This window comes from Sinohyriopsis cumingii, chromosome 11 (assembly GCF_028554795.1).
Source record: "Sinohyriopsis cumingii isolate HCF-2022 chromosome 11, ASM2855479v2, whole genome shotgun sequence".
Classification (NCBI taxonomy): Eukaryota; Metazoa; Mollusca; class Bivalvia; order Unionida; family Unionidae; genus Sinohyriopsis; species Sinohyriopsis cumingii.
Window position 1 is genome coordinate 71,848,176 of NC_142971.1, and position 12,249 is coordinate 71,860,424.

The following is a 12,249-nucleotide window of genomic DNA, read 5'->3' on the forward strand; positions in this document are numbered from 1 at the left end:
TTAGGACTTCTATTTTTTAATTCTTGGATTATTCATCGATTCTCTTTCGATTTGGTTCGCAAAAGAGTAAATTCTTTTTCTTATTTTGACCTTGTTTTTTCTAGGGCAATAAATCATTTGTTAAATTTTGCAAAGCTTGTTGTCTTCACTCTTTTCTTGTTGTGTTTTGTAAGATCCTAAACATAACAAGAGGTACACGGATTTAGAGTTTTCGCTCATAGGTTTTATTTTCTTTATTTCTAGATACTCGTGGTAAATCATATATTTTCTTACGAAAAAAATTTATGAGAAGTTTTCGGGGTATTTGTTATTTTTATATGAACAAATTGAAACGGTCAAGATCTCAGCTGGTTATTTTGTCATCCCATCCATCAACCCTTGGCACCTTACATACCTCAAATGAAATCCATAATTATGAGCATTGTTTGGAAACTCCCAACAAGAAAAAGCTACAGTGATAGCTCTAAGTTTAGTGAAGTTGTTCAGAACAGCTATAAATAAATACAATGTCGATATTAATATATATATATATATATTGTTTAAAATTATATCTAAAATATAATAAAATCGATTCGCCGCTAGCTGCAAATACCGTGTTTACTGACGTTTGCTAGGAGCAAGAGTTCGCACCATGTATTAGGTATTATACTCCACCACCATCACAGAGGCAGACTGCATGATAAAAGTCGGAATGAGCTGCAGGCGAAATGAACACGTGATGTAAGTAAGTCGATTTATACACAGTGACACCTTACATATGACTATAGGTTGATATGAGGACATCGACTAGGTATCACGGAGTTTGGAATGGTTAAACAAATATAATTATAGGTTAAATTATCAAATATGACAACAGCTGACTTCGATACTCCCCATTTTCGATGAATGATTAACGAGTCACATACGTTTTTCCCTAGCAAAAGCTGCTTTTAGAACATAAGGGAAAACGTTATGGCATGAAGAGCTTTCATATCTGTTTCTATAAATGATGCCAATATGCCAGTACATATGGCTGCAGCTAAAAAGAAAAAGGAAATTCTCAAATTTCGCAAAAAGTGACTGTCCTACTTTGAAAACCTTTCACATTGATATAAATGATTCCAAGCCATGATCAAATATGGTATTATTAAAAACAGTGATATATATATATATATATATATATATATATATATATATATATATATATCCTTATGCAAACACAGTATACTGAATTGTCATCAATTTGACCCAGTTTGACAGAAATCATGATGTATAGAGGTCTTTTAATGTTTGACAAATGATTGATGAAGGATAAATCATGGAATGGTTGCTGTCTTAACATGTCCAATCAGTAGCATTGAAAGACATAGCTTTTGGAAGAATCCTTCTGATCAAGACATATTGGTCAATTGCTCTTACATTTTACCATTAGGAAGATATCAGCAAAATGAGTGATATGCCCACTTGGGCCCCTTATTGCTACTCAGTCTGAATAGCTTATCAACTTGGATTTTTCATTGGTATATTTAAGAGATGCAGTGGTTCAGAGATTATCAAGCCACATTTATATTTGAATCATACCATAATGTCAGCTTGGATCAGCGAGGTCAAGGCACTTTACTCTGATTTTCATGGTCCTAAGTAACCAAACCTAATTGAAACAGATGAAAATCAGATCAGCAGTATATATATATATATATATATATATATATATACTAATGGGTTTTCACCAGACTTTTTACTTGCATTTCAGCAAACAACCTGATAGGAAGCAGGATGACATTGTTTTCAAGGTCAAAGGCTGTGAATACGAATTTTTGGGAGTTGTCAGAGAATAACCTTAAATTAGTGCCATTTCATTGTTTATGACCTTTACATTTGAACTTTAATGACTTGTGAATATAACAAGTCAAATATATAAAGTGTGGGCTTTAGACAAACTTAGCATGTGAGAATATCATAACAGTATTTGAAAAATATCCATTGACTTTCTTTGCATATCAATTTTAAGGTCAGAGGTCATGACTAAGATATTTGTACTACACTTGTGAACATGTTGAATGAAATATTTCTCAAGGACATCCCATGGTATCAAATGCAGCATTTCAAAATAATATGGAAGGAGGGAAGAAACTGATTTCTTATGGAACTCTACTGATTAGAGTGGCGGGGGGGGAGTTGGGGGACATTAAAAAGTCCGTTTATTTGAGGTGGGATTTTTGTTTAGAAAATTAAGGACTTTTGATTTTCATTGATTGTATTTTATGAATCACATTCCAGGGATGTTGTAATTTTAATTGTTACACTCTGTGAAATGTTTCAGTATTATAAATACAGTAAATTCAACTGATAAGGATATGACATACATTATAACAGATAATGGTTTTGTGTAAATTTTTATATTTTATGGTTCAAAAAACCAAGCAAATAAATTATAATAATATATTGGAATGTGTATTGTTGTAAGGATTATAAAGTTGAAAGTAAGATTATGTTTAACAATGTAAATCGGAATGATCAAGTTGTAATTATGATGCATATTTCAGTCTTTTGACCCTTACGAAACACAGGTGCTTTTTATGTTTCATGACTTATAGTGATAAGTAGGTATATAACAATGTAATTTTAGAGGTGTCTTAAATAGCATTATACTGTTTATCTTGAGTTTACTAACCTTGGTACTACACTCACTCATTATAAGGCCCTTCATCATAACATGGTTCCTATTATAATGCAGGTATGGGGTCCCATGTGGTCACATGGTCTAAGGCACTCCCCTTTACAGATCACTGACATAGCTCTGCCCACGTATGTTCAAATCTCAGGTTTGGCCATCATGTGTATGTGAGATAGTTTGTCAAGCGATTCTCATGGATAAGAGGTTATTCCCAGGATTTTGCCAGGTTCTTCATTCACCATATATAGTGGCTGGCGCATATAGCCTATTGTGTGCTGAAAACTGGGATTAAACCCCAAACAACATAAAGCAGGTATGGCCATGAATTCCATTTATTTTAGTGATTGTAATATTTTATTAATCATATACATAATAAGGGTGACCTTATTATGGTAATAGATGTTTTTGTATCTCATGGACATTGTTATAAGAAAGGTATGCTGTACATTAATTATGCAAAAATATTAATTCCATCTGAATTAGTTACGTCACTGACATCATGCACTGTATGTTGGTATTAAGTCTTAAGAGTTATCAAGGATTTTCCTTGGGTTACTTGTTATCCATGGAATTGTGAAAATTACTTGCGGTTTGACTGAATTGGGAAATTTTCCATTGTAATTTGGAAAGTAAACATCAGCTTTGAATTGGAAATGGGGTCCATATTTGGCCACATAATTAACCTAGGAAAATACTTAATTATATGTGTCTTAAATTGATATTGGGTATCATCAGATTTTTATCCCTGTTATACATGGGCATAGTTCAGACATTTACCACATAATTTGAGTATTGTAATGTGATACATGACCATACTTACATTACTAGAATGACAGCATTAAAATGAAGGTTGTTATAGTGAGGTACACTATTTAGTACATTTGGTTAAATTCCATTGTGCTATTATTATACATGAAGTATTGAAAAGGTAAATAACATCCACACATATCAAAATGTATGGAGCATACTCTTCCTTGTTACAAAGCATTTAATTATAACACAAAATACAATCTCCTCTCTTTCTTAGACTTTTTTTCATAATATTAGCACTATTTCATTTTGAGGCAATTATTACTGTACTGCATCTTTATAAGGTCCTTTATTATAACTGTTGTAATGAGGGAGTGTTGAATTATTCCCTTTTTGTACCTCAGGTGGGAATTTTTTTGGCAGGGTTTGACCTTCAGGCCTTGATGAGATCTCCAGAGCTATGTCTTCATGGAGATACTCAACAGTCTGATATTGGTCCAATGGCATACATGCTATTTTAGCCCTTGACTTCCAAAGCAGTGCCATTTGTAGCATCCCTTATTGTTTATTTTTATTGATCATGCGTCCATCAATCTCCTGTAAGTTATTGCTACACTGTGTAAATGTAAATTACTTGGAAGTATGTTTTGAAACTTGGTTCACCATTTCATTCTAAGGTCTGGTTTGTCCTTTATGACATTGGTGGCCTTCTGACCTCCTGTATGGCCATTACATCAGTGATATTGAAACTCCTATACATACACATCGAGCATTGATTGTGACATACCACTTTATAGTTTTACATACAACAGTTTTGTGTTCATTGTACTTAGTCCTAAATGAAAATGTTACCCATTGGACTTCTAACTCTGACACTGTGGCTGCTATCTTGAAATTCAGAGTTCTGTTAACGTGATCATTACTCAACAAAATGTACCTCATGTACCTCGTGTGTTAAACAAATGCATGGTAGACCATTGTCTGAATATAGTGCCTGAAAATGTTTTATAATACTGTAATATTTGGGCAACCAGTCTGCTCTCATTGCCTTGCACCACCTGATACACATTCAGCTCTTCTTGTTGTTTCACAGATATGCAGATTGTTCTTAATTATCTGGCACCACATGATACCCAGTCAGCTCTAATGGTATGTGGTCTGTTCTAATTGTCTCATACCACCTGCTATGCCATCTGTTACAATTCTCTCACACCACCTTCTATGCAGACTTATAGTATTACACCAGCAGATATGTGGCCTGTTCAAATTGTCTCACTCCACCAGATGTGCAGTTTATTCAGACTGTCTCACTACACCTGATATGGAGTCTATTCAAATTGTCTCATTCTACCTTGTTTGATGTGCAGTCTGTCCTAATTGTCTTGCACCACTAAATATACAGTGAGAGGTTATGTAAACGTGAAGATTGCAGTTGAATGATTCATCATGAGTTTATTAAAGTATGTTTTGCATCTCACTTCAGCCATCCATTTATGAAATAGCAGTGTTATTGAAAAGCAGATATGTCAGAGATAAAAGTTATGAAATCAAAGTGTAACATTATTAAATATTAGAATGAAATTATTTGAATAAACCACAATGCATAATAATTTGTTATTACATTTTGCTTTAGTATGTGTCTTAAAACAGAAATCAAGATTAATACTGTTACAGGACTTTATCCTGTTACTGAATAGACATTAGTATGTACATGAGATTTTCTCTAAAACTCCTAATGTGGTATTTAGTTGGTCCAAAAGAAAATGGCACCAAGCATGGCCACCAAGATGGTCATCTTCTTGCTTTCTCTCCAGTTAAGATATCAAAATTGGGTTTTCTTTGAAATATTCATTTTGGTATTATGTTGATCCTAAATAAATATAATGCTGATTTGATCTCCAGCAAAGTAGAAAATCTTTTACATGATTTCTTCTCCAAACAGAATTCACTGTTACTAAAATTAAAATAAATGTTAAAAATGTTGGTATCTTTTCACAATATTTAAAAAAAAACAAAAAAAAAAACATTTAACTGTTTAGAATTGGACCAACTTTGACAGAAAACATCCTGGTATAGAGGTGGTACAATATTTGATGACTGAAGTTGATGTGCCATGGAATATTAATAATTGTATTAAAACATTGAGGCAGTTGTTTTTATAACATGTGCAATCAGCAGCATTGGAAAAATATTCTGCAGGTTGCATCATTCTGATCAAGACAGCAGTGTCAGTTTAGTGGAATGATCAGGACAGTAATGCCAGACAAATGAGTGATGAAGACAGCAAAATGTCAGTCAGATGAGTGATCAAGACAGCAATGTCAGTCAGATATGTGATGAAGACAGCAATGTCAGTCAGATAAGTGATCAAGAGAGCAATGTCAGTTAGATGAGTGATCTATAAAAGCAATGCCATCTGTATGAATGCTCAAGAAAACCAATGCCAGCTAGACTATCATCAAGACAGCAGTGTCAGTCAGATGGGTGATCATGACAGCAATGTCAGTCAGATGAGTAATCAAGGCAGCATTGTCAGTCAGATGAGTGATCAAGACAGCAATATCAGTCAGATAAGTGATGAAGACAGCAATGTCAGTCAGATGAGTGATCAAGACAGCAATGTCAGTCAGATGAATGATCAAGACAGCAATGCCAGATGAGTGATCAAGACAGCAATGTCAGTCAGATAAGTAATCAAGACAGCATTGTCAGTCAGATGAGTGATCAAGACAGCAATGTCAATCAGATAAGTGATGAAGACAGCAATGTCAGTCAGATGAGTGATCAAGACAGCATTGTCAGTCAGATGATTGATCAAGACAGCAATGTCAGTCAGATGAGTTATCAAGATAGCAATGTCAGTCAGATAAGTGATCTGGAAAAGCAATATCATATATATGAATGCTCAAGAAAACCAATGCCAGCTAGAAGAGTGATCAAGGCAGCCATGTCAATCAGATGAGTGATCAAGATAGCATTGTCAGCTAGATGAGTGATCTCAATCCAGTTTAGATTTCTTGTTGCTACTCATTTTGGAATTTTCACTTGAAGATTTCCAAGCCATAATAGTTGTAGTAGTTCAGTTGTTTGTATGCAAGATTTACACAGAAGTGTTTGGGTTCAAGTTCAAATTGTACCATCTGGTTAACCTGTATTAGGTGGGGCAAGTCACTTTACTCCAGTTTACTTGCCCCTAAATAAACAAACCTAAATAAAAGGATGAAAATCACAACTGTAGTATGTATCTTTATGATTTTATCCAGACATTGTACTGTATGAGGTGGGACCCATGTTTAGAAATATGGGATCTTCTACGTCAGTTTATTCCTGAGGAAACTTGATAAATTAACATTTTGCAGAATTCAACAAAATGTTTGACCACAGTGTCTTTCTACATGCAATATCATGAAGTTCTGTCTGTATTGGTTTGCAGTCAGCAATTACTTCATGTCCTGTTCATGAATATTTGTGCATGTTCATAGGTTTTCATTCAGCAGCTTAAAAAAAGTATGGTTAAGATTGCATTAAAAGGTCAGCAGGTGTCAAGGTTATAGGAGAGAATTCCATAAAACAATAGATTGAACTTTCATTCCTTATAAGTGTGTCTGCATGTGTATGTGTGTGTGTTACTGTAAATAATGCAATGAATTTATTCTCATTTCCTAAGATCTAGAAGGTAGCCATTCTTTGATTTTATTTTAAGGGTCCTTCTGACATCCAAGACAATCATCATGGCCATGTCTGGGTATGCAGTGACTGGAGACTTGGAACTAGCATCAAGACAATCATCATAGCCATGTCTGGGTATGCAGTGACTGGAGACTTGGAAGTAGCATCAAGACAGTCATCATGGCCATGTCTGGGTATGCAGTGACTGGAGACTTGGAACTAGCATCAAGACAATCATCATGGCCATGTCTGGGTATGCAGTGACTGGAGACTTGGAAGTAGCATCAAGACAGTCATCATGGCCATGTCTGGGTACGCAGTGACTGGAGACTTGGAACTAGCATTGGCGTGTGACTTCAGGGTCATGGAGGAGTCGGCTGTAATGGGCATTTTCTGCAGAAGGTTTGCTATGGTACAAAAAAGTTATCGAAATTTTAGTTTTCATAGGCTTATTTCCAGTTTTGAGAAGGAGATGTGGTAATTAGTTGAGAGGTGCTCACAGGATTTTATCTTAAAGGGGTATTTTCCCCCTTGTCATAAAAGTAAGTGGGTAGTACGACAAATATTGAGGGACTGACTCTAGTTCAGTGTTTACATGACACCTCAATATCCATCTCTCTCTCTTCTGATCCACTGTAAAACCACTATTTAAATCACAATCGTCAAAAGAAGCTGCCTATTGTTGTATAAATATTAACATGTTGATTATTTCTATGATTAATATGTTGATTGTTTCTAATATTAATGTGCTGATTGTTTCTATGATTAATACGTTGATTATTTCTAATATTAATGTGTTGATTGTTTCTCTGATTAATACTTTGATTATTTATATGACTAATATGTTTCTTGTTTCCATGATTAATATGTTGATTATTTCTATGATTAATCTGTTGATTATTTCTATGATTAATGTGTTGATTATTTCTAATATTAATGTGTTGATTGTTTCAATGATTAATACGTTGATTGTTTCTATGATTAATATGTTGATTGTTTCTATGATTAATCTGTTGATTGTTTCTATTACTAATGTGTTGATTATTTCTAATATTAATGTGTTGATTGTTTCTATGATTAATACGTTGATTATTTATGTGATTAATATGTTGATTGTTTCTGTGATTAATCTGTTGATTATTTCTATGATTAATGTGTTGATTATTTCTATGATTAATATGTTGATTATTTTTATGATTAATATGTTGATTGTTTCTATGATTAATATATTGTTTCTATGATTAATATGTTGATTGTTTCTATGATTAATCTGTTGATTATTTCTATGATTAATATGTTGATTGTTTCTATGATTAATATGTTGATTGTTTCTATGATTAATCTGTTCATTATCTGTGTTTTAATCTTGTTCTGTACTGAGAGCCCCCTTTCAGTCTGCTGTCTGAATGGACTTTTGCATAGCTAGCTTAGCAAGCTGGAACAAGTTTGAAAACTATTCTTTATGGTTGTTACATGCAATTTTCCACAGCTTACATGTATTGTCTTTTGGATACTTCTGCTCCAAATAAGATTTTTCACTTGCATAAGGTCTGCCAAAGTTTAACTTTCTTGAATCAGCACTCTACTGACTATTCTGTCAGATTTACTATTCCATACTGCTGTATTAGGATTTAAGTCCATTATTGTCAATGTCTACTTGTTCAGATAAAGGTATTTTTATCAGATAAATATCTTTATTTCTTAGTTTTTTTAATTCGCTTTTAGATTCGTTTTATTAGGTTTATAATAACTTTTGTGCTATGGCTATATGCTTTTAAGACAGGGCTAAATTATGATGAGAAATGAAATAAGGGGTTAAATGGTATGCCATCTGTTTTTGTTCATCCAGCGTGTACAACATTCTCATATTTGACACTCATTTTCCTGTTCAAAATCACTCACTGGTTTTTAAATTAATACTTTTCCCGCTGTGACATGCTTCCTAACTTTGAAAATAAATTGTGTTCATAACTATGAACAGCCTGTATTTGCCAGATGAAATCGGCATCCTAAGATGAACCATACTGGGAATCAGCCATTTTGGGTCTTCTAGATAGCATGTATTATAAACATGCATTTTTAAAACTTCCTTGATGAAACGTTAAATCTATGAGAGAATGTTTGTTGTGGGGCCCAGTGTGCAACTATTCATGTTAAGCCAAAGAAACCAGATGAGTAAACAGGCATGAATAAATATACATCATGACAAGTGCTACAATATTTCTACTGGCTGACTTCTGTCATGACCAGCACTCTAAGGGTGAATGGCTGAATACAGTTTTACACTGTGCAGAGTTCAGTTTCATATGTGCTACTTGAAACTAATATGCGGGAGTCCTCGTGTATCACCGCTTTCCGATTTCACGAATTTGTACAAATCACATAATCTCACACTGTGGAGAAATCTCTGTAACTGTATGGGTATATAACTTTATATGCCCCATGAGCTAGGAATTAATAGTGTTATTTGTGAGTGACCCAACATATGAAATATCATATTAGTAGGAAACATGCTGGAAGAGGAACTTGTAGGGAAGCTAGGTAAGTTTTATACTGACTTGCTATGATTGAATATAGGGTAACTAGCAGACCTCACATTTGTCTCCATCTATGAGTATAACTTCTTTTTAAATGATATTTCTATCATTTTCATGTGGCAACAAACCATCTTTTAGTAGTGACTGACATTTGATTGGTTAGTACTGTTGTATCAGCCAATCAAAGCCTGATACCTAATTTTTCAGGATTTTGATATTAGTTTCAGTGATGCTGAGTTTTGTATGAGTCTGATAGTGAGAATTCTTCAGACTTTTAAAGCCCTGTGCTTTTCTGGGTGATTGGATATGGTGTTGATATACCTTATTACAGAACCTACTGTAAACAATGTAAAGACAAGAAAGTTGTTAGAGGTGGAGTAATTCTCAATTTCAGCAGAGCAATACTTCATAACTAAACATATCTAGAACATCATAAACCAAGTTTTTACATGCCCTGCAAATGAAGTGGTGATAGTGATGGGATTTTTACTGGAGTTAGCTTGCCATCTATCCATTTATCCACATATCTCATGTATTTAACTCTTTAACCCTTTGAAGTGTTTGTGTAACTTCATATGCATTTATACCATGGCTAGACAATGTGTTGAGTGAGAAACATTCAAGATATTTTGATGAAACTTGGTATATGGTTGGATCAAGATGATTCTTTCTGTACTGTGAAACTTGGTATTTGGTTGTATCATTACACATCATTGTGTCCCATGAAACTTGGTATGTGGTTGTATGAGGACACTTCTTCGTGTCCCATGAAACTTAGTATGTGGTGGCATCAGAACAAGTGTTTCTGTCCTAGCATATCTGGTATTTAGTTGTATTGTGACAGAACTTTGTTTTCTATGAAACGTGGTATCTGGTTGAATCATGACAGATATTTGTGTTCTGTGAAACTTGGTGTGTGGTTGTATCATGACAGATCTTTGTGTTCTTTGAAACTTGGTATGTGGTTGTATCTTATAAAGGGTTTGTATCCAAGGAAACTTGGTATGCAGTTGTGTAATGACAAGTCTCTTTAGAATAAATATATAGTTATATAGTTGTATCTTGCAATGACAAGCCTCTTTAGATTTATATTTAACTAAAATGGAACCATGCATATCTAGCATGAAATCCAAGAAGGATTTTACACAAGTATACATTGTTGTAATGATAGTTGTCATAATATCATATGATGGTCATTGTAAGGATATTACAGAAGAATACATTGTTGTAATGATAGTCATCATACTTTCACAGACCTGCCAACTTTTAAGATTTTGCCTAAGTCTTAAAAAAATTACCCTTAAAATTCGATATACGGCATACTAACAAAAACTACAGAAAATGATTGTTGCCGGAAAAATCTGGATAATTGGTTCATCCGTGTTCCATTCGGATCCGGGTTTCATCTTAGAATTAGTAAAATTAGTCTGGGAACCAGCCTAACTTTACAGCAGCAGAACAGACTCTTTCAGCTGCACCTGTTTGTTCATACGAAGTGTCTGCACGATCAAACTGTTGATTATAGAATTTATAAAAATGGCATCCAGAAAGCAATGCATGTTTAAGATAGAAGGGAAAGTAAGCTTCCAGAAAAGTGTTAATAATCAACACAGAAGAGTAAAAAGGAGTATTCAGATTCTTGTGAATGAAAGGTGGAAAGGACACATTTACGCTTGTTGGACATCGCATGTCAATTTGAGTATGTCTCAAGGCAGGAGATATGATTGCTGTCATCATGTGAATTTCCAAGAATTATGTCAAGCTGAAAGATAGCAACAAGCCATTGAACTGCATAGGGTTTGAACATAATGTTTATCATCAATACATCAAACTTTAAATTACATTTTCCAGCTTTACAATAGCAGTTATTGATATTTTGTTACACCTTACTGAAAACTGGTCAATCTTACGGAAAAAAAAATCAACTGCCTTACTGAGACGGACTTGTCAGGGTTGGAAGGTCTGCTTTCATATCAGGATATTACAGAAGCCTTCATTGTTTTAAAATAATTGTTATAATTTAAAATACTTTATTGCTGCTGTCCAATGAAACCTACCTGACACTCAAGGTACAGGCCTTTTTGAAATTCTATGGATGTATTAAACCTTTGTTAGAATATCAGATAAAACCATAATAAGTGTGTGGTTTGGAATTTTAATGTAGCTTTAACAATTTTTCAGTCATATCGCTATGATGTCTGCAGTGTGGCAGTTTATAGTGATGTCTAGCACTGGGGCATCATACTGCAGACATGTAGCATGATGTCCAGCCCAGCCATATTATCCTGACACTAGGCGGACCAGTCGTAACACTAAACTCTTAATGCTAAACGCCAAGTGAGGCAGCTGTTAGTACTATGTTTATAAGTCTTTGATATGACTTGGGCTGAGGTGGATGCTCTAACCACTAGGCTACCAGAGTGGTCACCATAATAAGGACTTTATATATATATATATATAACTTTGTTCTTTATTGTTACAGGTGTCCCCCTTATAGATGTAGGCACTGTCAGACTTTCGAAGCTGATTAAACTCTTTTGATCTCAGAACCTAATCCTGACTGGCAGGCCTGGTGGGGCCAAAGAAGCACTTGAAATGTGATTAACCAATGGCGTTTTTGTTACAGCAGCAGGTTCG

At 34.3% G+C, this 12,249-nt stretch overlaps 1 protein-coding gene across 9 annotated transcripts in view; it reads left to right on the forward strand.

Annotated features, from left to right (window-relative positions):
* Positions 1-648: 648 nt before the first annotated feature.
* LOC149788704 (uncharacterized) overlaps positions 649-12,249 on the forward strand; it is a 62,989-nt gene continuing 51,388 nt past the window's right edge. For 2 of the 9 annotated variants that reach the window (XR_016424216.1, XR_016424217.1), the window contains exons 1-3: positions 649-720; positions 7,110-11,409; positions 12,095-12,244. The gene's annotated coding sequence lies outside the window, so the exon portion shown is untranslated. Of the gene's footprint in view, positions 791-2,716; positions 2,970-7,109; positions 11,410-12,094; positions 12,245-12,249 lie in introns of all 9 variants that reach the window. The other 7 variants (XR_016424212.1, XR_016424211.1, XR_016424210.1 and 4 more) reach the window with 7 other exon arrangements.